Source organism: Marmota marmota, unplaced genomic scaffold (genome assembly GCF_001458135.2).
Source record: "Marmota marmota marmota unplaced genomic scaffold, marMar, whole genome shotgun sequence".
Lineage (NCBI taxonomy): Eukaryota > Metazoa > Chordata > Mammalia > Rodentia > Sciuridae > Marmota > Marmota marmota.
In genome coordinates this window covers 10,234,120-10,261,021 of record NW_025999932.1, presented here as the reverse complement: position 1 = coordinate 10,261,021, position 26,902 = coordinate 10,234,120, and the positions used below count along the sequence as shown (strand labels likewise).

General features: G+C 43.4%; 1 long non-coding RNA gene across 1 annotated transcript; it reads left to right on the top strand.

Moving 5' to 3' along the window:
* On the top strand, positions 1 to 26,777 carry LOC125615977. Its single transcript, XR_007346576.1, has 3 exons — positions 1 to 136; positions 23,791 to 24,030; positions 24,943 to 26,777. It is a non-coding gene; the product is annotated as an uncharacterized LOC125615977 (long non-coding RNA).
* The last annotated feature ends 125 nt before the right edge of the window (positions 26,778 to 26,902 follow it).

Genomic DNA, 26,902 nt, shown 5'->3' with positions numbered 1-26,902 from the left:
TTCCCTCCAAGCCCGCTCTTTGTCCCTCAGTGAACATTAGTGGATGTCTCAGCCCTGGTTTCTGGCATCCTACATGGAAAACCAAAGGCCTCACAGTGGGGCCACCTCTGCAGACGGGGAGCCGACTCGGAGGCAGGTAGGAAGAACTGCTCCTGCTTGTTGTTGGTTTGCTGGGACCATGAGAGCAAGTGCCACAGGCTGGGTGTCACCCACAGAAGTGCACTTCCTCACAGTGCTGATGGCCCCGAGTCTGAGACGAAGAGGTCGGTCGGCCAGTCTGGTTTCCTCGGTCTCCGTGGCTTGCAGCTGACAGTCTTCTCACTGTGTCCTCATGTGGTCTTTTTTCTGTGTCTGTGGCATCTCATTTTGTGTCCATTTTCTTATGAGGATGGGGGCCACCCTAAAAGCCTCATTTTAAGCTAATCACCTCTTTACAAGCCCTGTCTCCAAATACAGTCACTTTCCAAGGTACTGGGTATTGGAACTTCAACATGTGAATTTTGGGGGGAAACACTTCAGTTCATAACAGCCTCGTTTGCCAGGTCCGGTTGGTTTGGGAAGGAGTTTATTAATTCTAATGTGACTCCATTTCCTTCTTTCTTCACCCCGCCATTCAGAGTCTTGTTGGGGTGTTTCTACCTTGTACCTCTGAAAACCACAAGAAAAATAAAGTCTCTCTAGGACACATTTCTCCAAAGATGGCCCAGAGACCAACAGCTTCCTATCTCCTAGTGATATGAAAATTTAGGTTATTAACACAGATTCTAGGGCCACCTGAAACAGTATAAGTAGGAATCTCTTAGTGTTGGAGCCCAGGAATCTGCATCTTGACAAGAATTACCTCTGCAGTTGATTATAAGGAACACTAACCTGTGAAGTTGTGCCACTCTCCACTGGAGATAACTGACTTTACAAAACTAACATTTAATGGGTGGACATTTTTTCTTTAATAAAAGTTGCAGAGAGAGGACAATGTGCTATGAGGGAGCTGTGCCTTGTTGATGTGATTGGTAGGGATGGACCATCACTGAATCATTAACAAATAGCGCTGATTAGAAATTATGGTAGTCTAACTGTGGGAAATCCTATGAGGATGTGTGGAACATGATAATTTAATGCACTATGTAGTTCTTCAGAAGAAAAATCAAAGAGCATAATTTCTCTAGACATCCTTTCTAAAGCCAGTAAGATATGTCTACATACACATGCACACCAGGACACACACACACACACACACACACAAAAACCCACAGGCATCCCTCAGTATCAGAGGGTGCATCATCCTCAAAGAAAAGCAGGACAATGAAACACCATGTCCTTGAAGACTCCCTTCCTGCTCCCAGACACCTAGCCAAGGTGTCTTCTAAGGTGTCAAGCTAAGGAACAATGAGAACAAGGCTGGGATGGAAAGTCCAGAGACATACATCTTGAAGGGCTGGCTTTCTCTCATGCACCCTGGAGACGGGGGCAAGCCACTGTCATCTGTAGAAAGCTACTTTCTTGCATGTACGCCCGGACAGTTGCTCCTGGGGAACTGTCCCAGCAAACTAAGCAAGCTAACGCTGATGAGTGCTGCAATCGAGCATCTAACACCCCTCTCTCAGTGGTGACTAGAGTGGAACTGAGGGTACCATGGAAAGGATACCTGTCACTCAACCGGCTGTCACCAGACAGCATACCCGAGGGGGGCAGGAGATGCTGAGTGGCAAAGCAGTGAGGGACCTGCCAGCCTGTTGCAGTAGACCATCTCAACAAACCCTTCTGCCTCCTATGCTGTCTCCAGGTATTTTCTTCCATCTCTCAGAAACTGTCCCACTGCCCTGGGACAACTGGGCTGTGGATGTGATGGAGGGGGATTGGTTCCATGCCCCACCCCCCATGAATGCCCAAATCTGCCACTGTTCAAGTCCCTGGCATAAAGTGGCCTAAGATTTGCATGAACCTATACACATCTGCTTGTCTACTTCAAATCTCTTCTAGATCACTTATCATATCTAATACCATGGAAATGCTGTGTAGATAGATGGCTGTTGTACCGAATAGTTTAGGGACTTGTGACAAGGATAAAACTGTGTTCGTATTCAGCATAGATGCAGTTTTTGGTGAATGTTTTCAGTTTGTTTGATTCAATATGTGGAGGTAGAGCTGCGGGAGGGGAGCATATTGAACATCTGCAGGTCTTTCGGTGTCTCCCAACCTGTTCTCTAATATGAAAGCCACATGGCTGGTGTCCCCACTTCATATAAAATAGGGTGGTGAGCATCCTCAAATTGACTTCTGGGAAGGTCCCTGGAGTTGATGACCCTGTGCCCATCCCTAGCTGTGTATTCTGGATACCTCCTCTTGGACAGAGGTGTATCCAGTCCCAGCACAGGGACTCCCCTATCCCAAGCCACTCACCAGTGTCCTCCCTCAACTTCAGCTTCCTGTGTGTTTCCTCTTTCTCTATCTCCCCTTTAAATCACCCTCCATACTTCTTTCCTCCACTCCCTTTTCCTCTAATTACCATGGCAAGACTGAAAATCTATGTCACTCCATCCTCATCCCAGACTGGGCTTTGGGCCTTCTTTGAATTAACACAAAACAAAACAAAACAAAAAACCCGCTGTGTGTTTACTGAACACCCAGCAAGAGGCAGACACATTTGGGTGCCTGAGTTTCTCTTTAAGGAGTTTTGCTAAGGGAAACATTACCCTTCAGAACAAAGAACAGGTTGAGCCAGGTATGGTGGTGCATCCCTGTAATCCCAGTGGTTTGGGAGGCTGAGGATCGCAAGTTCTAGGCCAGCCTTAGCAATTTATCAAGACCACTCTGTTTCAAAATTAAAAAATAAAATGGCCTGGTGATGTGGTTCAGTGGTTAAGCACCCCTGGGTTAAATTCCTAGTATCAAAACAACCCCCCTCCAAAAAAAAAAAAAAAACACATTAAAATGTTCAACTGGAGACCTTCTTAAATTTGGGTGAAATCAAATTGTTAGGCAGAACCCTCTTCTCCATTTGTCAGAAGTATTTTTGCTTTTAGTATTTTTTTTGTGGCAAAACACACATTGCATAAAATTTACCACTTTAACCATTTTTTTTCCATTGGACACTTCTGTGGCATTAAGTATATTCATAGTGTTGTGCAGCCATCACCAGCATCTGTTTCCAGGAACATTCCACCATCCTACACTGAAACCATATGCCCATGGGACACTTACTTCCTCCTCCCCTCCCCTCAGCTCCTGGAACAGCCTTTCTATTTTGCCTCTCAATGGATTCTGATACTTTAGATAAATGGAATGGTACATTTGCTCTTATTTCACTTAGCATGATGTTTCCAAGGTTTGACTATATTATAACATGTGCTGCAACTTCATTCCTTTTTAAGGCTGAATAACACTGTACTGTATGTATATGTCATATTTTTCTTGTTCATTTATCATTTGATGCACAATTGGGTGGTTTCTTTCTACCTTTTGGCTTTGTGATTAATGCTGCTCCAACATGAATGAGTAATTAATCATCTTTGTTTTAAACTAGAGTTGCTGGATCACAGGGTGATTGTGTCTGACTCCTGTTACACGTCTTTTTATCAGGCGTGGCTGGGTGGACATTGGCACTGGTCTGGGAGTCAGGAGCCTGGGCTCTGCTCTGACTCAGGCACTTAGAACTCAGGCCAATCACCTAACCCTCCTCACATTCTTTCCTCTTCTGTTCTATAAAACAGAACGTGGGCACCAAGATTCCTTCCAGTCCTAAGATGTAGGAAATGGGATGTAGAATCCTGATTTCTCAAAAGCCTCATCAAATCTAATTTCAAGACTGCTTGAATTACTGAATGCACAGTCTTAATTTTTACATCTGTCTCCAAAGCGATTCTCTGGCAACCCGCCATCTTTGGTGTAGAAAAGCGTAGCTACTAACTCCTTGGCACTGCAGCAATCATTCTGAGAGCTTCATCCATCCACCCACCCACCCATTTTAAAAGTCTAGATGTTGGAGGTGCAGAGGAGCATTACACAAATTCTATTCTCAAGAGTCTTGTGATCCAGTGGCAGAGGCAGGGGTGAATCTGTGCCCCTCCGAATTTGGGCCTAGAAAGCATTTTGGCCCAGAACTCGCATGACAGCCCCGAACGTCAGACTTCTGATGTCAAAGTTAAACATAGAGTGACAGAAATCATGGACAGGATAGAAAGAAAATGATGCCACAAAAACTTAACCTTTTGTCTCATTACTACACCACACTTTGAAGCATTATTTAATATTTTAAATAAGGGCTGTAATTATCTTGTGATTAGCCATATTATTTAATTATGAGTGTGCTAAGTGCACTAGTTTTCTACACGTAAATATTTGGCGTGCTGGGTGTGGTGGTGCATGCTTGTAATCCCATTGGTGCAGGAGGCTGAGGCAGGAGGATTGTGAGTTCAAAGCCAGCCTCAGCAAAACCAAGTCGCTAAGCAACTCGGTGAGACCTTGTCTCTAAATAGAACACAAAATAGGAATGGGATGTGGCTTCAGGGGTTGAGTGCCCCTGAGTTCAATCCCTGGTACCAAAAAAAAAAAAAAAGGCATACCCTGCAATGTCAGTTGTCCTGGGTTTCAGATAAAATTGTTCTTGCCTGAATAGTGGCATTGTAAGGGTAAAAGAAATTGAAGTTAAAGTGTAAAAGACCGGGCATTGTAAAGTTTCTAAGCTGCAAGGCCTGAGTTAAAATGTAAAGGACCAGGTATTGTTAAGTTCCTATGCTACACGTAAAACCTGAAATTCCTGTAGCTGTTAAGACAATACTTGGAACCGCCCAGTAAATATTTCCTTTACCGACTGGTTGTTTGATAACCTAGGACCCTGTGTGACTTTGCACGTAGACATCACAGGGCCTAAACCAATCAGTTTGAATGTACCTCCCCCCTTAGAACTGACCTATCACTCCCGCCCGACCTGTTCCCGCCAATGAATGAACTAATCATGTTTAGGAGTTGTTGTTTGATTTTCCCGCGGTGTATGATGATTTGTTAAAGGAGACTGTGATGTATGTAAAATCCCCGCCCTCCCCAAAAAGTGTACTTAAGCAGTGCTCAGCCCCTGCTAGGGGCTCTGGGCTGCTCTCCCTTCTTGAGTGAGCACGGAGCCCCAGCGCGCTGGATTGGATCCTCAATAAACCCTTTTTGCTGTTGCATGAGCCGCGGTCTCTTGGTGGTCTCTTCCTCCGACGTTCGCCGGACCCTTACAGCATCAAGAAAACAATATCTTTTTTGGGGTGGTGGTTCTGGGAAGTTAACCCCGGGGGACTCAACAACTGTCCACTCAGCTGGCCTGGCCTTGCTTCTCTGCGCCTGTGTGCGTGGGCAGTGACAGGAGGCTGGCTGAAACTCCTGAGTGGGGCTGCGACAGATGCTCAGGATTTGAGCAAGTGGAGGCGAGGGGCACAGAGGGACACCAGGGAGGGACGCAGGTGAGGCAGACACGGCCATGAATGCATCACAGCCCCAGGGTCCTTTCCTTGCTCTTCTCCCCCACCCCACCTCCCAGCCCTCTGCACAGCTCTGAGCTCTGCTCCTTTGGCTAGCGGAGGACCTAGGACGGTGGGGTCCACTTGCCTCTTCACAGGGAGATGGAGCTCTTCCTCTCACTCCAGCTCTTCCTCAGCCGGGGCCAGGGACTGGCTGGCTTGGGTGTCTGGTGGCCTGCTTCCTTGGAGTCAGGACAAACCTCAGGGCTCCCTGTCCCCTCAGCCTGTTGCTTCCCTCTGTCACCTCCAAGGCCTTTGTCTGAATCACACATTTCCTTGCCCTTTCCCCTCCCTCATCCAGCATCTCCAGTAAGTCCCCTGCACTTGAAATGGCATCTCAGGGCCTCTGGCACCCTGCCTGTGACTCTAGGAGTAGGTATGGGGACAAGAAATAGCTCCTGTTAACAGCCGTGATGACAGGGAAGCCAGTCAGACCACGGTGGCTTTGAACGCCGAGCGGGCCGGATGGTGGTGCCCTATGCTGTGGGGAATGGTTGCCTGCCAGTGTTGGGACTGGGTGTCAGCCGCGCACCAGGGGATTATGGCAGAAATCAGAGTCGGGGAGAAGGAGGTGTAAGCTGGCTACACGGCAGCTATCTTCATAATCCCGAGCACTGATGGCTGAAAATAGGTTTGTAGGATGTGGCAGCAGGGGACGGGGCACATGTGAGAGGGATCACGGGTGTCTTGGCACATGTGGAGACTGAAGCTGAGGGCCCGAGAGGAGGCACAGGCTGACATCGGGGCCTAAAATATGGGGAAGTGGGGGGCCATGTGCAGACACAGGGCACCCAGAGAGAAAGGCTGGTCCAGGAGGAAGGGGGTGAATCGGGTCTGCAATTGCAATCTGCCACACCGAGCGCACACATTTCCCCCTGAATTAATATTTCTTTCCCTCACATCCTTCTCGATTTATCTTTCAGGAGCAGACTGTCCTTTCCAAGTCACCGTCTTGCATAAGTCTTAGATCATTATGGCTTAATTGGTGTTTGATCATTTTCAGGCTCAGCCCTTCAACATCAAGGGGGAATTTACAGGAGGAAAAAAAGAGATCTCATCACAATGACACCGAGCCCCACAGAGCCATGAGATAAGTCCCTTTCTGTAGGTCCTTGAGTGGCGTGCAGATAACACCTCCAGCCCACAGCCAAAGCCGAGCGGATGGAGCTGTTAAATGGTAGCATTTGACAGTGGAGCTGAGCTCACTGTACACTTGGAAAATTAACTCTGTCCCTCACGATCCTCAGATAGACTAGTCATTCTGTGGAAGCAGAATGGGAGAGTTTTCAGGCCTAGAAACTCTGAATGTCAGAGACACAATGTAACGCATGTATCAGATCGTTTTTTCTTACAGACACAATGCTCAGCTTTATTTGCCAGTGTTATCTGGGATTGCATTTTTGTTTTAAGATAATGAGTCTTTGTACTCAGAACAGAGAAACACTCAAAGGCACTCACTTTTAATTTAAACACAAGTTAAATGTACCATCTCCAAGTGGAGATTGCCTTTGTTGTTGCCTCCCCCCCCCCCACTGCTGACAGTGCATCTGGGGTTTATTGCTTTCTGAATTTACATGTATCTGGGTAGATGATGTTGCTGTACCATATCAAGAGTTCTGAGTAAGGAAAAATCTTGCACTTATTAAACAAGGACCAAACCACAAAAGGTAGGATGCCTTAATTAGTTTGATCATCCATGAACCTAGACTCCCCAATAATTTGGAGCATCGGTATGTTCTCAGCATTGTGCTGACCACTAACTGCTGGGGATATGCTGATGAGTCTGGAAGGTGTGGTCCCTACCATACAGGGACTTGCAGGCTACTCGGGGCTACAGATGTAAGAAACAGATCGTTTTGGTACAGTGTGCTGTGGGGCATGGATCTCAGCAGGCTGCGGGGCGGGGATCACATCTGGAGTGTGAAAGATTTCCAGTTCTTCTCAGCTCTCCTGTGTGTTTCAGTTGGATGGAGCACGCTTCACATCTGGCACTTTAAAAAAGAGAAGGTTCTTCAAAAAGTTAAATAAGAATTACTATATAACCCTGCAATTGCCAAGAGAAGTTAAGCCTACACGAAAACTTGTGCACCCAGGTTCATAGCAAAGTCATTCATACCAATCAAAATGTGCAAACAGCCCCAATGTCCATCAGCTGATGAATAGAAAAGCAACATGGGATGTATCCATGTGGAATGTTATTCAGCCATGCAATGAAACAAAGTACTGGCTCATGCTACTTTTTTTTTCCACAATAACTTTAATTATTTTATTTATTTATTTATTTATTTTTTATGTGGTGCTGAAGATTGATCCCAGTACCTCATGAGTGCAAGGCAAGTGCTCTACTGCTGAGCTATAACCCAGCCCCTGGTTCATGCTACTTTGAAAGCATTATATGAAGTGGAAGAAGGTGGTCACAAGAGGCTAAACATTGTATGATTCTATTTATATCAAATATCCAGAATAGTCAAATACATAGAGAATATAGTTAAGTGTTTGCTAGGGGCTGGGGATAATAGGAATGGGAGCTGATTGCTCAATGAGATGATCCACGTGTGTTGGAAAGACATTGTCCACTGGAAATATGGACTCAAAGACCTGTTCCTGTTCTCAAGGATCCTGTAGTCATGAATGTAAACAGCAAGTGAATACATAAGTGGCCAGGACATATAGAAAAATAGAACTCTGACCACATCTGCAGCCACCAGCCCTCTGTGTATAATAGCCAGCCCAGGAAGACAGCCTGCTGGTGCATAAGTCAGACCTCTGGAAGTCGGACCACAATGTGTAGCAACTGGCCCAGAAACCAAGCAGTAAGCTCTCTAAAAATTGGCCCCAAATGACTGGGACTTAGTTTAAAACTGACAGCTTCTCTAATTTTTGTCCCTGCTTCCAACTTAGGATCAATCAGAGAAGGCCCCATAAGCTCCCTAACCTAGCCAGCTGCCCCAGTGACCCCAGGCCAGCAGCCTCCAAACGGTGCGTGCCTGGGGCTGACCCCCTTTTCCTCAATGTAAAACTCTCCCACTCCCCTGGCCTTTGAGTCTCTACCAAATCCAAGTGCCAGCGCTGATGGCCTGCCCTGTGCTGTTGCAAGTTCTGGGTGGTGGCCTTTGCCTTTCTCATCTGGTTGGGCTTTGTTTTCACCTAGAGAAGGCAGCATCAAAGGAGTACTAAAATACTTACAAATTCCACCCCATATGTAAATAAAAGATGGAGTAATTCTTGTTAATTCATTACCAAGCAGTTGGTAAAGAAAGCCTTGCAGAGAAACAACCATGATGCATTTCTAAGTGATTCCTCTCTTATGTTCTTAGGCACCAAGGCTAAAATAATGTGTGGACAGCATTTGGACAGCCAAAGGAAACTGGCTGTCCTCCCCACCCCCACCGCCCTGGGGTATGCCATAGGAAGGCTGCCACGGCTAAGGTTTGCCTCCTGCCTAGCTCATGGTGCAGCGGGAAAGAGGGTCAGGACACTGAGACCTTGAAGCAACACTTTATTCGTGGCGCCATGGCCCAGAGGGATAATTCCCAAAGTCTGAGACTTGAGCACAGCAGGGTTTTTATTTTCATACATAAACAAGTTTGGGGGTACATCAAGGCAAGGGAGTTGGTGCGATTCTTTTGAAGGGAGCATTCTACATTCCTTATCTGGGTACAAACTTGTCAACAGCCTTGGGGCTCTAACTAAGCCTAAGGAGGGGATTGTTCTGTCCTGGCTGTTTTGTTTCCTGCCTCTGCTACTGCCCTTGTCTGTTAGCCAGTGTTAGCCACTGCAGACCTCTATGGTTAAAGTCAGTACACAGAGCTGCTGTGTGTTACTGTGCAAAACTACAGCCTGTCAGCTCTTAAACTGCCAAAGTTTTCATTTTGCTCTACCGCGATGGCATGGGTTTATTTAGATTTCAGGAATTCTCTGTTGGATGTGAGCATAAAAGTGCTTGGAGTAAAAAGGGCTGTGTCTTTTCATTGCTATGGGCTAATGAGTATTCTGAGATATTGTGCTTCTCAGCCTGATTTTCTCCCTTCAGCTTCTCATTCATGCAGATAGACTCTGAGATATATTGTCTCAGGAAAGGTTTGAGGTTGTCTGATTTATTTCTAGAACTAAGTCCTAGGTAAGGCTGTAGATCCCTGAAGGCTCTGCTTGGAGATCTGATGCCTGAGGAAAGTCAGGAGAGAGAAGTGCCACGGAGCTTCCCACTCTCCACCTGAGCTCTCCCCACCATGGAAGAAAGTTCAGGTGAGAAGAGCAGGGAATCTGAGGTCTTGGAGGAGGGAGTTTTGGGTTATAGCTTCCTGGAAGTACCCAATGGAGAAATGGCAGTGTCTACCCAGCTCATAGACAGATGGAGCCCGTGTAATTGGCAGGAATTAAGCCCCGTGGGACCATCAAGAAGAGGAAATCTCTGCAAAAAGCAAACTGATGCTTGTCCAGAGGGCTGGTCCCAAGCCTGTGGCAGGGTACGCATCATTGCACTCTGCCGCAGTCTGGCTGGGCACAAATCACCGAGCCGCCACAAAGCACTTGTATCTTCAAACAGGAAACTTTACTGCCTGAACTCCAACAGCACTCCACGCACACTCCCTGGGAACTCTCCCGAACGCCACCCACGCAGCCCCCAGGAACACCACACACCAACCGGAACTCCCTCCACTGGGCTGCGCCGCGCATTCACTCTCGGAACCCTGGGAGAACTCAAGGAGAACTCCAAAGTAGCTGGCGCCCAAGGCAGCAAGAGCCGCCTGATTACTGGTGTAAAGGTCTAATATACAATTGAATCAATCCAGCATCATCTTAATGGCTCGCCTCTCAACCATTACTTCTGGCAAAATGCCAGGGGCCATTCCGACTCGGCTGTGGCTCTCAACAGCACTCTTGCCATAGCTTCAGGGAGCTGGCTGGAAACCTCTGAAAGCAATTAAGGCTAAGTTATCTATCAACCTGGCATTATCAGCAATGGGATCAGAGAACAAACTGATTTATACAAAGAAATGCATCATTTCTTGCACCTGAGTTTGTGGGCAGTGATTCATGAATGAACTTGATACTTAAACCCAGGTAACAAAAACAGGATGGTCAGAGAACTGGTTATCTCCCACTGAGGATGCAGGGTTTCAGGGTGGGCTGAATGTATGGCAACACACGTGATTTGGGGGCTGGAAGGCCAGTAGGGGAGATAGGTCAGTTATCTAATCACCCACCAGAGGGTGTCAGGGAGCGTGTCATTTTCTAGTTACATATAGATTTATTTGCCCTTCCTCTCTTTATATATAGATCTAGCAGCTGTTCTTTGTGTCAGGATTCTGTCTGTGAATTGGGTGAGAAGTTAGAGAAATGCATTGAGTAGGAGATGAAATGAAGAGGAGGTTGGGAGGTATTAAATCTATATTATATAAATTCTTGGTGCTGTTTATCTTTCTTGGCCTTAGAGAAAAGAGAGCTAGAGCATATCTCTTCGCAGAGTGAAATGTTTCAAAACAAGTGAGATTTGGGAGGACACACTGTTGATATCTACACGTTTCAAATGTGCCTTGATTAGAAGAATTTACTGGATCTCCAGCAGAAGAACGAACGGGTCCAGATGCCGACTAGCGACTTTGCAGCCTCTTAGTATTCCTGCTCCAGCTCTGGCAGAGTGTCATTGCTGGCATTCACGGGGGGAGAACAGATGTGGTGGGATGATTCTGGCAATTCTTCTGTCAGATCCTGAAGAAAGGTCAAGTGGAGGTCAGTAGACCTGGAGGGGAGATATGGGGGTGGCAGTCAGTTCCTGGGTCCCTGTACAATGGCATGCATGGCATCAGCCTGTGGGCATCAGCCTGTGGGCAAACTCTGGGGGGGAGGAGCTGATGGGTGATGATTGGAAAATCAGCATCTCAAATGAGTGCCCAGGTGGTAAGGAGATGTGAAATCCTGGCAGAACAGTGGATCCCAGTAAGGAATTCAGGGTGGAGGCTGATTCCATGGCTTAGTCCATCACAGGAGGGCATGGCCGTGTGCAGAGGGCTCTCCCAGGCACCGCATTATGGATCTGTTCTGCAATAAGGAAACTGAGGGAGGACAGTAGACAGAACAGCCCCCTGAAGATGTCCACACCGTTATTCTTGGAGCCTGTGAATATGTTTCATGACATAGCAAAAGAGATTTTTATGGATCTGATTATAGTATTAGTTAATAATCAGTCAACATGAAGATAGGAGATCATCCTGGATCATGGCAGGGGCTGGGGAGACTAGGGAGCATACTGATGTGGTCACCTGAGTCCTTAAAGCAGAGGACTTTCTCAGGGAGATGCAGTGTGAGAAGGACCCAGCGGGTCACTGAAGATGGAGGAGTACTGTGATGATGAATATGGGGTGGCCTCAGGTAGCTTAGGTTCCAAGAGAGCTCAGTCCTACAGCCGGGTGGATGGGACTCTGCCAACAACCTCAGTTAGCTGAGACGAAGTCTCCCTAGAACCTCCAGATAAGAGCCAGGTCAGGCTGACCCTGATTTTGCTTCTGTGAGATCCAGAGCAAAGAAACAGGCTCACCTGCCCAGAATTTTTGCTTATGGACTGGGAGCTATAACTTTGTGTTATTTGAATCCACTGAGTTTGTAGCAATTTGTAATCACACCGGCAGGAGATGAATACAGGGCTCAAGGTGACATGTGAGAGATCTAGAATCTGAAGTCGTTCTGAATTCCAATGCGTGATGCCAGAGCAGGGGGCGAGGGTGACAGATACTGGGCTGTGAGTAGGGACATCAGTAGATCCACTGCCAAAGCAGAAACACCAGAAGAAAGCAGGGGAGTACAGTGACTCAGGGCTGGTGGTGGGATTCTTGCAGGCTCAGGATCGCCTCTAGCTCATAGCTTTGACCCTGGGTGGCAGGATCATACTGGCCACACTTTGTGGATATGGCATTTGTCCTTGGTGGCAAAGCTGTCATTCTACTTTTGTTCACTCCTGATTCCCACGTTTGCCTGACCCGAGTGAGTCTAATTCTCTCAAAGTTCATTAACACTGGCCCAACCCCCAGGAAGCTAGTTTGCAAAATAAAACATCCCATTAAGAAGGGAAGGGTTCCTTCATCCACTGATCTAGCACTTTAGAAAATAAGAGCTGTCCCTTTTGTATCCCATGTGAAAGCAGTTTTGGGGAATCATGTGAAAAATCAATTTTTCCAGGAACAGAAGTATTAAGGTCGATATTGTTTTTATCTGAAAGAAAACTGTGATTTAGAAAAAAAAAGAGAGGATGGGAAAGGCAGCGGAGCACAACAGACACTAGTATGGCAATATGTAAATCAATGGATGTGTAACTGATGTGATTCTGCAATCTGTGTATGGGGTGAAGGTGGGAGTTCATAACCCACTTGAATCAAAGTGTGGAATATGATATGTCAAGAAATTTGTAATGTTTTGAACAACCCACAATAAAAAATTAAAAATAAAAAAAAAAGAAAAAAAAAGAGAGAGAGAGAAAGACAAGCCAATAGTCACCCTCCACTTTTTGTGAGGTCACTTTGAAATCTTTGAGATTCAAAGGTTCCGTGAGTTTTTGTAGTGGCCGCTTGTTGGGCAACTGATTAAGCTGCCTAAGGAGGACTGGAGGATCAAGGTGCTGAGTGCCTTTGCCTCAGACTCTAAATACAGCCCATTGTTTCCTGGGGGGCCTGTTCATAGTGCAACCAGTGACCCCAGTTTCCGCTTTCAAAGGTTGAAGACATGGCTGTGTTCCCCAAGCAAAGCTTGCAACCTATCTCCAACCACACCTGCACATAATGGAGGGTGTCACCCCCAAAGTGCTAATTTGTTAATTAGCTCAGGGAGTTGCTGTGGGGTTCCCACTGGGGCTGTCCTCAGCAGGTCTTCCAAGAACTCTTGGTGTTCCAGAAGGAACATCCCTTCCTTAGCATGTGTGGGCATCTTTAGGGTGTTAGATATTATGCTCAAGGTTTTCTTGGTGAGTTCAATTCATGTTGTCTGTGGATGACCAAGGAGGTGGGGAAGGACAGCTGCATGTAGTACTGGAAACTTCTATGAACCAGGGTCACTTTTCTGACATGATTCTATGGTGTATCAAGATTTTACTTGCCTAAAATTACCATCTCTAATGATCTTCTGCCTTTTTTGAAATTTCTACCCTTTAGGTTTTATTTTAGCTAATTGTATGTTTGTTTATACATATAGATATGCATACATGTATGGTTGTATTTATAACATCCACTTCCAAAGGACTTGAGGAGGCTACCTACATTCAAACAATAGCCAAAAGCCTTGTAATAGAAGAACAAAAGAAAAAAAATTTAAATCAGAAAATTTAGGCTAAGGACAAACATGAAAATTCAGAATGAAATGTACTCTGAGTTTTCTGGGGGCAAAGGAGAAAATTAAAATAAAACAGAACAAGAAGTAGTATAGGCCACAGAGTTCTTATGGGGAATAAGAAGAGAATGCCCATTTCTTGCAGAAGGACAAGAATTCCCACCAACAGAATCCTTTAGGGAGGTTATCTGGGAGGTCATAGGGAGGCCAAGAGCTTGGCTGTGGCCTCTTTTTGGACGTTCTGCCTGCAAGTTCTGCTCACTTGGGAATGTGGAGAAAGTGCTGGGCAGAGAGGGCAGCCAGCCTCTCTAGAGAGGCCAGCAGCCATGGCCCTGGTGGGGGTCAGTATGGGGGCCTAGGGAGAACATCCAAGTCAGGTGGGAAGCCTAAGAAATGTCATTTTTTTTTTCCTTCCCCAGAGATTGATGTCCTGTTTAATTCAAGAGCTTTTTAGCTGAGTATTTTTAAATTTCCAGGTGAAAATATTTAGGGGCTAAAGACTATATCATGGTCAGTGAATAGGAACAGTGTGATATTATTTTTCTTTGAAAAATAATATTTGGCCTATTATTAACCCAATTTTTCAAAATATAAGGTGGTTGTTTTGTAAGGGTAAAAGAAATTGAAGTTAAAGCGTAAAAGTTAAAGGGTAAAAGACCGGGTATTGTAAAGTTTCTAAGCTGCAAGGTCTGAGTTAAAATGTAAAGGATTAGGTATTGTTAGGTTTCTATGCTACCTGCAAAACCTGAAATCCCTGTAGCTGTTAGGACAATACTGGAACTGCCCAGTAAATATTCCCACTGACTCCCTGGTTGTCTAATAACCTGGGACTCTGTGTAACTTGTCACGTAGTCATTTAGGCCCTAAAACCAATCAGTTTGAATGTGTACCCCGCTTAGGAGTGACCAATCACCCCCGTCCGACCTGTTCCCGCCAATGAATGAACTAATCATGTTTAGGAGTTGTTGTTCAATTTTCCCGTGCCTCATGATGATTTGTTCTGATGTATACAAAGCCCCCCACCCTCCCCAAAAAGTGTACTTAAGCACTGCTTGACCTCTGCTCTGGGCTCTGGGCTGCCCTCCCTTCTTGAGCGAGCCTGCCTGGAGCCTCAGCGCGCTGAATTGGATCCTCAATAAACTCCCTCCTGCTTATCGCATGAAGCTAGTCTCTTGTGGTCTCTTCCTCCGACGCTTCGCAGGACCCTTACAGCTTAGAAAGAACATATATCTTCTGCTTTGATGATTCCTAAAAAAAAATGCACTTGTTTACCCCCATTCATTGTGCCAATAAACCTGTATGTAGTATTTATTTATTTATTTATTTATTTATTCTTTACTCTTTATTTTCTTCTTTATTTCTGGTTGGATTGAAGAATACATTTCAAAGAAGTGTATCAGGACAGTTATCTTCACATTTTCACTCTAAAAGAAATTTTTTGCAAACATACTACTCCCATACTACTGCACAGTTTTAAAACTGGTATTTAAAAATAGTCACTGTAAGTTTAAATAGTTACTAATAGAAAGTGATTTCTAATAGTAAATATGTCATGTTTCAGTTCTCTGGTTGTGGTTGTTGAATAGAGAGAGTTCAGTGAGAGATTCATTCAAATTCAAATTCACCCAAATCTGGTTCCTGAATTCAAATGACATGAGCTTGGATAGGGAGTTATCTCGAAATTTAAAAAAACACAACAACCATAAACAGGAGTTTGTTGTCTTCACATTCTGGAGAGAGGCGGTTGGTTACACCAATCCAGCTGCTCAAGGTGCCAAGCAGGGTGCTGGCTCTTGTATCTGGAGGTTGGTTACATACAGCTTCATGCCCTGTGGGCAACCCTGCTCTAATCCCCTATTGGATGTGTGAGTACCTCTTTCCTCACTCCACTGTAAACAATACACATTATAAACCTTCAGGAAACATTCCACTTTGATGAGCAAAAGATTTATATACTATGTTCATTTGCATTTCTCTGGGTAGTAATGAAATTGCATAATGTTTCATGTTTGCTGACTATCCGCAGGATGCCCTCTGCGAATTGCCTGGTTGTAAATTTCGTCCACATTTTCTATATAGTAGTTAAAGTACAAGTGACAGAGTGAGAAAAATATTTGAAAGATAAATAACGATAAGATATCCATAATACGTAAAGGCTATGTTGACATTTTTAATAATGGTGCTATTAAATTACAACTCCCAGAAAAGTGAATAAAGCATTAAGTATACAGCCATGGGTTTCCACAGTGAACAGGTCTGCATAACAATACTCGGAGTGAGAAAGAAAGCATCACCAGGCTCCCAGAAGCCTCTTGTCTTCCTTCCAGTCATTGCCAGTGCCATCCAAGGGTAACCATCCAACTGGGCTTCTATACCACTAAGTAGTTTGCTTATTTTTGAACTTTATATTGTGAAACACTCATTGTGCTCTGTTTCCAACTTTTCTGAAACTGGTGTGGTAGGATATCCACACACACAATAGATTACAGGAAGCAGGTTTGTTGTTTACAGATAGGCAGCAAGGGATGAAGAAGCCAGGGATTCATTGTGAGTGGCCCTCCGCCCCCATCCTCCCAAGGCTCAGGAAAGCTCCCAAGGTGGGCAGAGCCTTGCCTGCTCATGCTCCATAGGCATGACAACTAAGGGACCCTGAAAAGTAGCCTGCCCTGGTCTTTACTCCTTGGGATGGACTCATTGGACTAAATTGTCAAAAGGCATTCGATTTCTATTGGTGGCAGGGACTGGAATGGACCCTGGTCTTTGGCCAACTTCCCCTTCTCAGGACACCACATTCCCAGCACAAGCTACAGTTATCCTTGAGAACCATTAGCAAGGAAAGGAGGAAAACTGGTCAGTTGATGGTCACCTGCAGAACCATCCCACCTGTCTAAAGGGGTTACCTGTTAATTATACAATATCAGTTGGTGAGATTCAATTGCATCAACATTAAAGTAAATCTGTTAATTATACTTTTGAATTTATTCAGTGAAACCTAAATATGATGATTTGATGAGTATTATTATTATTTTTTGCAAGTGTAGGCACCAATAAATCTTTCCTGAGCACTGGAAAATGTATTAGTTTGTTTTTCTCCATTCCACTTCTCCCATAGAATTATATCCTATACATATAATTCTATGCTTGAAAGCATTTATTGCTCACTCTATTTTGTTTGATCAATTATGTTGTAATTTAAGTTATAACTAAATATAGAATAAATGTCTTGTCCGTAAGAGCCTGATATTCATAGGAAACCAAATTTCCAATTAATCGTCCATTTGCAAACAAATACTTTTTGAGCATTGATTGAAAATATATTACAAATCTTAGTGAGCAATTATTAAACTTAAAACTACATGTGACTGGAATTATTTCTTAATCGTTGTGATGGGCAGAATACTGGCTACCTGAACTTGTGCCTGTCTTATTAATGTGTGGAAACTCTGTGTATGACAGGTTATATGGCAAAGTGGAGTTAAGGCTTCAGGTGAAAAGGGTAGTCTGGACTACCTAGGTAAGTCTGATAAAATCACAAGGGTCCTGATAAGTGGAAGAGAAGGCTGAGGAGGGAGAACTGGAAAGACACAGCATGAGAAGTACTAGGCCTGATGCCTCTTATTGGGCCATGACTGAAGGAGTCGGGGCTGGCCCTAGAAACTGGGAAAGGAAGGAAATGGATTGTCTCCTGGAGACTCCAGAAGGATCACAGCCCTGCAGGCACCTAGATTTTACTGTGGTGAGACCCATTTCAGACTTCTGGTCTCCATAAATATATGATGATAAGTTTGCCTTGTTTCAAGCAATTTTGTAGTAATTTTTTACAGCAGCAATAAGAAGCTAATACAATAATTGAGTCTGGTATGTTGTGAAAATGAGTTAGGGTGCAATATCAATTTTACTTTACATTTTAAATAGAAAACTAAATGTTTTTGTGAGATTAACCACTATGAGGAGTGACTCTGGAATAAAAATGATTTGCTGAAAGAACTTTACAGTTGCCTCGATCTGCAGGAAATCGTGTAAAAATTTTATCCGTAGGTTTTGTCAGAAATATCTTTAAAAATGTAGTATTTCCAAAATAATTCTAGTTACATTAAAAATGTAACTAGAATCACATCACCAGCTCTTACTGCCTTTGCTATTTATACATTTCTCTATGTACTAAAATATCCCAGGCATGAGTACTGAGAACAGCTGAAAAGAACTGTTTACATTTAAGAATATGGAAGAAGTTACATTTTTGCATGTAATTAAATTAAGTTACAAAAACCTTTTTTGCTTGGTCCTCCTGAGAACTCTTCCTTTGAATAGAAACATTCTTTGACAATGGTCCAGGATAATAGAAGCAATGAGATAAATGGAAAAAAAAATTAAATCTCATCATTTCACTTCACTCCAGATCTGAACTCAGAACATTGTCAATGAGGCTCAGAATTCCTACTTTCTAATGATAGAATAATTAAGAGAGACACAGGAAAGACACAGTGCCCTGTGGGGGTGCTCATTGGCATCATATACCATGAAGTCTTTTTTGGGGAGGTCTTTCTGATTGGGTAACCACCCAGATGAGGCAGCTGCAGTCAGCAATTCTCCAGAGAAGGGCCCATGAACCTTCAAAACCAGTCCCCACAGTGTCCAGGGTGGACATTCAGACTGAAGAGGAGTCTCAGCAGGGTTCCCAGGGTGTCTGCTACAGTCTGTCTCCTGTAAACGGGATAGAGTTGATGCGTGCTTGTGCGCCTACGTGAGTGCTTTAGCACACAGCTGAATACTGTTTTAATACCCTCTTGGGGTCAACACACTTTTCCTCTACCATCTCAGTGTTAGTGGCTGGCAGCCTGTGAGTTAAACTAACAAAATATGGATTGACAGGAGAGAGGGTGTGCAATTCTTATTCATGTTGAGGTGAAATAAGTGGAACTCAAAGGAGTGGTCAGGCAGCAGGGCCTGTATATAGGATTTAACAAAAGGAAGGAGGTTTGAGCTTTAAGAGACAACACATTGTGGGGAGATGACTAAGATACACATGGAGTGGAGGGAACTAATGGAAGGGAAGTTATTTTATTGAGGCGTATTTACTCGGGACAGCTCTCTGGGTCTGCTGACAGGTTTCCCTCTTCTTCCTGATCTGGGCTCACCTTTTTTGAAGGAAAATGCATGTCCTGCTTTTTGATGGATAAAGAGAACTCTTCCTGTGTCTGTTGATTCTCAATTGCTTTTAGCTCAAAATAATCTTTATGCCAAAGTGCCGTGTTTGGGGAGACATAATCTGATCTCCTTCAATGCTGGTTTAACCTGAACGCTCCTTCACCTCTCGTAGTTTCCAACAGCAAATCTTGTCATCCTTCTCCTAAAAATATCCTCCAGTTCCAGAATGTGTGGCATGTTTCCACAAATACTCCCCCAATCTCAGCCCCTTTAACATATTGCAGTAGCCTCCAGGTCAACCAACCCACATCATATGTCTGCCCTTTATCCTGCTTTTTTTCTTTGTAGAATGGCACCTGTGGCTGAAATTACATTACATGACCATTGGTATTTGATTTGTTTCTTTACTGAAGTGTAAACTTCACAGGAACCATCAATTACTGGGTTCCTACTGCCTTTAATAAGGCCTGCCACAAAGTTTGAATGAAGTAAACATGACGTTGAGTGAACTAAAAAAAAAATGTACTTTAGCCACATCTATTCAATTCGCTGCTATGGACTGATTCCTGCCGTCTGAACTTCGTTCTCCTATCCTCCCAGTACCTTTCACTGGGTCGGTCAGCCCTTCGTTTAAAATTTTTCTCTTATAAGTCTGAGAGTTTACACATTTTACATCTAATCTTCTAATGCTTACCTGTAAATACCAAATATTGTCTGGAGTCCATAATTATCTAGAATGAATAGCATCATGTGGAATTATCTTTCCTCTCTTTCCTCCTCAGCCTGAGAACTCTATTGCCCTCTGAGTTCCTCTCACTTGCCTCTGTGGATGATTTAATTTAAATTTTAAATATTTAATATTTATCTTAATGCAATTGTAAGTTTTTTGCTATTGTGTGACTCATTGTCTTATACATCTCACCCCTTTCTTCCTCTTTTACCTCTACCCTTACTTCTCACAGGGATTTCCCACCACCATTGTGTGGCAAATTTTATGAGAATATGTATATATACACACTTATATGTGTGTGTGTGTGTGTGTGTGTGTGGTGTATGTATACACTAGTGTGTGTGTATATATACATATACACACACATATATAAATATCTTTATTTTAAAGCGGATGTAAAAAAATAAGATAAAGCAGATGTCAGCAAGCTTTTTAAAAATGACCCCAGTAGTAAATATTTTGAGCCATGTGGTCTCAGCTGTGTGGATGAAACCCCCAAACAACCACAGTTCACCAAAGCAGATGAATGAATGGACATGACTGTGTTCCAACACAATCTTATTTGTAAAAGCAGCATGCTGGTCCACTGGCTAGTTTTTGCTGACCCGTTTAACCATGTAGTTTGTGTCTGGGTATAAAGTTTTAGGTTCAAAGTTATTTTTCTTAGATATGGAAAATACTTGCTCCAAGTTCTTCCTGTATCTGCTGCTGTTTTCAAGAAGCTTGAGGTCTGTCTGATTCTTTTTTCTTTTGTAGATAAACAGTGTATTCCTTCCTGGAAGGTTTTAGAATTTTTTTTTTTTAATTTTAGTGATGAAATTTCTTTATGGATTTTCAACTGTCAGCTCCTCCAAATGTCTATCAAAAACCAACCTTTTGATAAGGCAAAGCTACGTTTACTAAACTTCCTGCAGCAGGGATACCATCACCTTGAGAGAATCTTAGCTGGGGTCTCTGGGGGGGATGTTTAGGGGTGCTGGGTCAGAACACCTAGAGCTTCAGACAAGCCTGTCCTGGTGGGGGAAGTCCAGGGGATAGGGCAAAATTTATAACTCAAAGTTTGGGTTTGGAGGACCCAGTGAAGCGAGGTGCACCAAGCAAATATTGACATGCAAACCTTTTGATAAATGATCTTTTTGCCCAGATGAAAGCATCATTGTCCTTCGAGGGAAATTATTTGTCTAAATGCACAAACTATTTGCTCAGACAAATTGGTTTGCAGGAATTTCCTGAAACCAACAGCAGTTATTTGTTGACTTATGGGTTTATCTTTCTGGGAAAGGATTTCTAAGAGCAAATAATTAAGGCATGTTGAAATAGGTGGCCTTTGTCCTTGGCCCTAATGTTTAAGCCATGTGGAAATGGATGTTTTTTTAATTCTTGATTTTGTCTGAATAATTAATAATATGTTTTTTAATCCTGCTGGGTACTGATGGCTTCTTTCAGAGACCCAATGTATCACTTGAGCTTTGGACACGTCCAATTATTTCTTTAAGTTTCATTTACTTTTCATTTTTCTCTAGGCCCTTCTTTTGTAATTCTTGGTATGGGGATGCTAGAACTACATTTGCTCTATAATTTTTAAATTTCTGGTCCTTTTGAGCAAATTCCATGCCTCCATTTTCTAATTGATTTGATCCTCAGCTGAGGCATTTCTGTTTTTCCACAGAAATGTTGAGCTTTCAATTTTAACCATTAAAAAATTAATGCCCACTAATTTTGATTGGTTCTTTCTGTCTATTCTTGTGATTGCCCACATTATTTCCTTAAATCTTTAAAGACACTTATTATATATTTTTAAAGAAGAATCCCTTCTATGCACCAATCTGTTCCATTGGTTGAAATTTAATTTTTTCTTTTTTTCCTACCATATGGTGCTGGCTCTCCTTACACATTTAAGTCTGACTATGTCCATTAGTGTTAAGATTCCCTGCTAGGTGATGTTACAGGGATTTATGCAGCTGGATTAGGGAGGGGAGGGGAACTGTCACTGTAGCTCATGCTTCACACCAGCTTGAGTGTATGGATCTGTGAAGTTGCACATCTTCAAGGCATGTCCAGGACACTGCCCTGTGTCTCTTGCTCCCAGAGCCCTGTCCACACACCCTTACATCCCTGAGAAGTGCTGCAGGCTCTGCCCAGGGGCTACTGGCCTGCTGTTCTCACCTTGGCCCCCAGAGATTCTCCCCCTCCTTCTGGATCCAGCATGCTGCTCTGGTGCACCCCTGAGCTTGCCGCAGAATCCTCCCACAGTCATCCTTGGGCGGTGGTTTTCATTGATTCTTGCCTGCTTTCTAACGTTGAGGGATTCTGTGTAGTTTCTGGTTCATCCTGTTTGCTTTCTTTTTAATCATGGATTTGCCCTTAAGTGTTTCATTTTTAATATCTTTCTAATGAGTTCTATGCATTTCAGGGAGAGGAAATTGGCAATGTGTTATGAGATGTCTGTCAGGCCTCCATCCTACATGGAAAGCATTTCACCATTTTCCACCATTGCAAAACGAGTTGTGTGTTCGGGGGTTGGGGGTGGGGATCATGTGCAGGAATAGTTATCCTGGGAGCTGATCCGTGCTTACCCCTGAGAAGTCCACTGTCAAGGCCTATTGCAGGTTCTACTGCTTCTGTACCCCAATAAGTACAGAAATTGTAGCCATTGATGTACCCTGTGCCAGGGCTCAATCTCTGTAGGCACAACTGGCAGTTCTCAGCAACCCCTGAGATCTAACCACCTTCCTTGGTCATTATGAGGGATGTGGTGGTGGGCTGTAAGCTTTTGCATACACCCCACTTTCATTTGCTAATTTAGGGGATTCTCCTTATTGATTCCTTTTCATTCTTTCTGTGGCCCCTGCTTTCCCCCAAATGCCGTATTTTTTCTCCTTTCCATCCTTAGGAGGTAACCTCCAAAAGAGTGATAGGGTTCCAAAGAGTTGACTGCCTCTAGTTGAACAAAAGCTTTCTTGGAGTGGGCAAGGAAAAATCCAACCAAAACCACAAATGGCTTTCATGGTCAGTTTGGTTATTAGCCTAAATGTCTCAGTGTCCTTTCTGAAGCCTCCTCCACCATAGGGGCTGCGTACTGGACCTCCTCACATCCTGTTTAAGGTTCACCCAGACACCCCACCACCATGGGAGGAGTGTAAAGTAGCACAGCCAGAAAAGCACTTGGGATGCCCTCTGGAAGACACAATCTGGCAAAGGCTGCCCTTTGGCCACAATAGTTCACCTTCTTTTCACCTGCGAAATATATTTTCTCCCTCCCTAAGAACTCTCACATCAGATCTACAGCATTGCCAAGGAGGGGCTTGAGTGAGGGAGATTTTGCCTTCCATAGACATTACCTTCCTCCTGAAACCTATCATAATCAACAATTAAGCAGCTTCCAGACAAGCCTCCCGTCTCCATCAGCAGCCCCAGAGAGGTCCCCAAGTAAACAGACGATCTAATCCCCCCCTGTGCTTGCTGAGGAAGTGTTCTCCAAGATTCATTGCTAGGCTTCCTTTAAGCCCTTTGTTCCTCTTTTGTATAGCCTCTGGGTCTGCCACTGTGCAGCAGTGAGAACAAACCCAACTTAATATCTTTATAAATTATCTTTCCACGGTATCACTGGAAACAAATATGTTAACACCCATATCTGTTATATGCAAGTGGTGAGGTTTTTGGTAGTTCTTTTGTTTTCCTTTTTTTTTCGAATATTCTGAACATTCTAAAGTTTCAATTTTCTACAATGTACAGTGCAGAAAACCACCTACAGACAGCTCCCATGTCAGACACCATGGATTGCCTGCCCAGGACTCATTCTCTCTCTTCCTCTTTCTTCCTTACCGGCTGTGCTCTCCTCTGGGCCCTGGGGATTTACCCCTACATACAAGACTCCTGCCTTCTGGCTCCTAGTTGGGTTTGGCTAATGGGGGCAACTGGTGAGAGATCAGTGGGCGGAAGGGGAGAGTGTTTGGGGTATTTCTTCCTCTATTCCTTCCATACCGTCACTCTTGGTGGCCACCTGCCTGATAGGTGCAGTGCTTGCTGGGCAGGGTGCCCTCCTGACTCCAGGTTTTCTGTGTTCAATTAGCCATTTGTGTCTCTTTTCTCCTGTAGGTCAACGGGTGGTGACAGCTCCTCACTGCTCCTCTTCCTGCGTGTCTTCAAGATGCTCATACCTCTGCAAATAATCCCTGCATTAAATTCTCTCCATCATTCATCAGACTCCTGGCTGACTCACCAAAGAAGAGCTGTGTGATATTACACAAGTCCCTTACCTCTTGGGCGTCCATTCATTTATTTGCAAAATAATGGATTTGGACCAGACTGGTGTTTCTCAAACTCAGTTCCATATTGGTAAGCATTTTTGAAAAGGGATTCTATCTTTGTTTTCTGTGAATGGGAATGTAAAACCATGCAGCTACCATGGAAAACAGTTCCTAAAAGATTAGAAATAGAATTACCATAGGATTTATAATTCCACTTCTGAGTACATATTGAAAAAAAAATGGAAAGCAGGGTTCTGAAAAGATATTTGTACACCGGGGTTCCTAGAAGCATTACTCACAGTAGCCAAGAAGCAGAAACAACTCAAGTGTCCATCAGTGAATGAGTGGATAAGCCAAATGGGGTGCATATGTGTGATGGATCACCATTCAGCCTTAGAGAGGAAGGAAATTCCGACAGGTGCTGCATCACAGATGACCTTGTGGACAAGAGACTGAGTGAAATGAGCCAGTCACAGAAAGATAAATGTTACACGACTTCACTTCTATTAAATATCTCGAGCAATGGAATTCATGGGGACAGTAGAGCAGTGGTTGGCTCAGGGGGAGGGAAACAGGGAGTTAGCATCTGACAGAGTTTCAGTTTTGCAATATGAACACAATCTGGAGGCTGATGAACAACAATGTGAGTAGAACGCTAAATGTCAGTGCATACTAAAAATGATTTAAGAGGGCAAATTTTATGTTAAATGTATTTTATTACAATTAAATATATATTTTTTTCAGGTTTCCATTTCAGAAAAAGGGGAAGGGAGTCTCATGGTTACATTAGACTTGGAAAAGGTAGATTCTATATGAATAAAGAAAACCTTCCTCACCTCTGTACAAAAACATTTCTAAATTGATCTTGGAGTTTTGACAGAAAGAAGGTCATCTCTAGGGTCCATTTGTGGTTCTATGGCCTCTGACTTCTTTCTCTGAAGAGTCAACCCCAGTCACAGCCATTTCTGACATTTACTTGCTGGCTTTTTTCTGATCACAGGGGTTCTCGCTGCCAGAGACATGTCCGGACGGTGAGATGGGAAAGAATCTTCCTCAGTGACCAGAATCCTGGCCAACAGCCTTTGGAGCCCAGAGCAAGCTGCGTTTATTTCCTGGACTCTTGAGTATTGGGTGGAAGAGGTAGAATGGCGTATTTGAAGGTGATTGTGTGTGAATGGGTTTCAGTTCTTTTCAACAACAACATTCAACGTGGATCAAAGTGCAGAAAAAATATGCCTCCGAAAGCTGTTTAAATTCCCATTTTTCTTTTTGTAATTATGTTTGTTGCACTAAGAATCTGACTGCAAAGATCTGATATAGATCTTGTTTAGTCAAGTAGTACATAGATACTTTGTCTTTCTAGATTTCCTTCTAAAGGTAATTATTGGTAGTGAGGAAGAACCATCATAGATTTATCTTTAAGGAGATTAATAAGAATAGAAAATGTCAGAATCATACTTTTTACTTTATTCAGATGGAAAAAGATACTTGAACTAAAATAAATATTTGTGCCACTTGATTCCTAGCATTCATTTATCCTGTTTGTAAGGAAATCTGACTGTAGTACGGACACCCAGCACTTTTTCTTTGACTTTCTCCCATCCCAGGGTCTAGAAAGGAGGGTTCCTGGCCTATGTAGATGACCCTCTTCTAACTACCAAAGAAAACAGAAAAGCATGAGGGAGACATTTTCATTCCCTAGATGTTGTGCTGGAGGTTCTGATGTTTGGGGCTGATGTTAGCAGCCACTTTACAGATAAAAGGAAAAAGCCAAGCTCCTCACAGAGTGGTTGACCCAGTGTCCTCTAGGGATCAGCTCTAAAACCACGGTGTTCAGATTCCTTAATATGTATGATAACTAAATGCCACATTTCAATGAATTAAATTTGCGGATGTTTGTTGAGTGCCTATAATCTGTTAGCCACTGTTTTAAATCCCTTAAAAACATCAATTAATAAAGATCCTTGCCTTCCTAGAGCTACATACTAGCTGCTAGTTGTCATTACCTACTGCCTGCAGTTGAAACCTTTTTCGAATATCCGTGGTATAATTTGAACTTTTATGGTTTGGGTGCAGTGGTGTGCTGGAGCTGACTCCTACCAGCTTGCAAGAATTGATAAATGTTTAGGATTTTTTTTTTCTTTAAACACAGCAGCTTGGTTAAGTTGTATACATGTGTAATTGAATTATATTAAAAATAGTCAAACTTAGCATTTCCAACTTATTTATCAGTTGACCTTTTGAAGTTATTTGCATGTATTGTGTTTGTATGATGCAGATAGTATGTAATGGGTCACTCCTGTGCCTCTCTTCCCAAGTTCATATTCTATGACATCACTTTGGCATCTTGAAGCCAACCATGGTGGGAATATTTAAGTCACGGAAACTGACAACTGCTACAGATCAAAGGGCTTGGTTTATTGTTCTGATGAGGGTCTAGATTTAAGAATGAAATGGAGAAAATGTTAATCCAGATTAAATTTAAAATATTGTTGTGTCTGTGACCATATTCTGAATGGTCAAAAATGTGAGGAAATATTCTTCCAGCATTGAAATACTATTATGTAAATCAGCAAAGAAGTTGCTGACATCATGAGGATCAAGTGATGTTCTGACATTATCTTCATGGTTTCACCTTTACCCAGCTCATCAAGTTCAACAAAACATCTACCAACATTCTTACTAAAACTACACTCATAGATCTGGTGCAGACACAAGAGCTTGACAAAAATCAAGGAGTGCGTTTCGTGAGAATCTATTGGCTGTATTGATTTATAGTTTACAATATTGTACACTTTTTTTTAATAATTTGTAAATTTTGTGACTCAGACTTTTTATTTCAGTAAACTTGAGAACAAACTTACATACATATTTGTAGAGCTGATTCTTGAACATTTACCTGTACAGCACTGGTTGGGTGGGATCACACATGAATCCAGGCTTTGAGTCATGCACTGTGA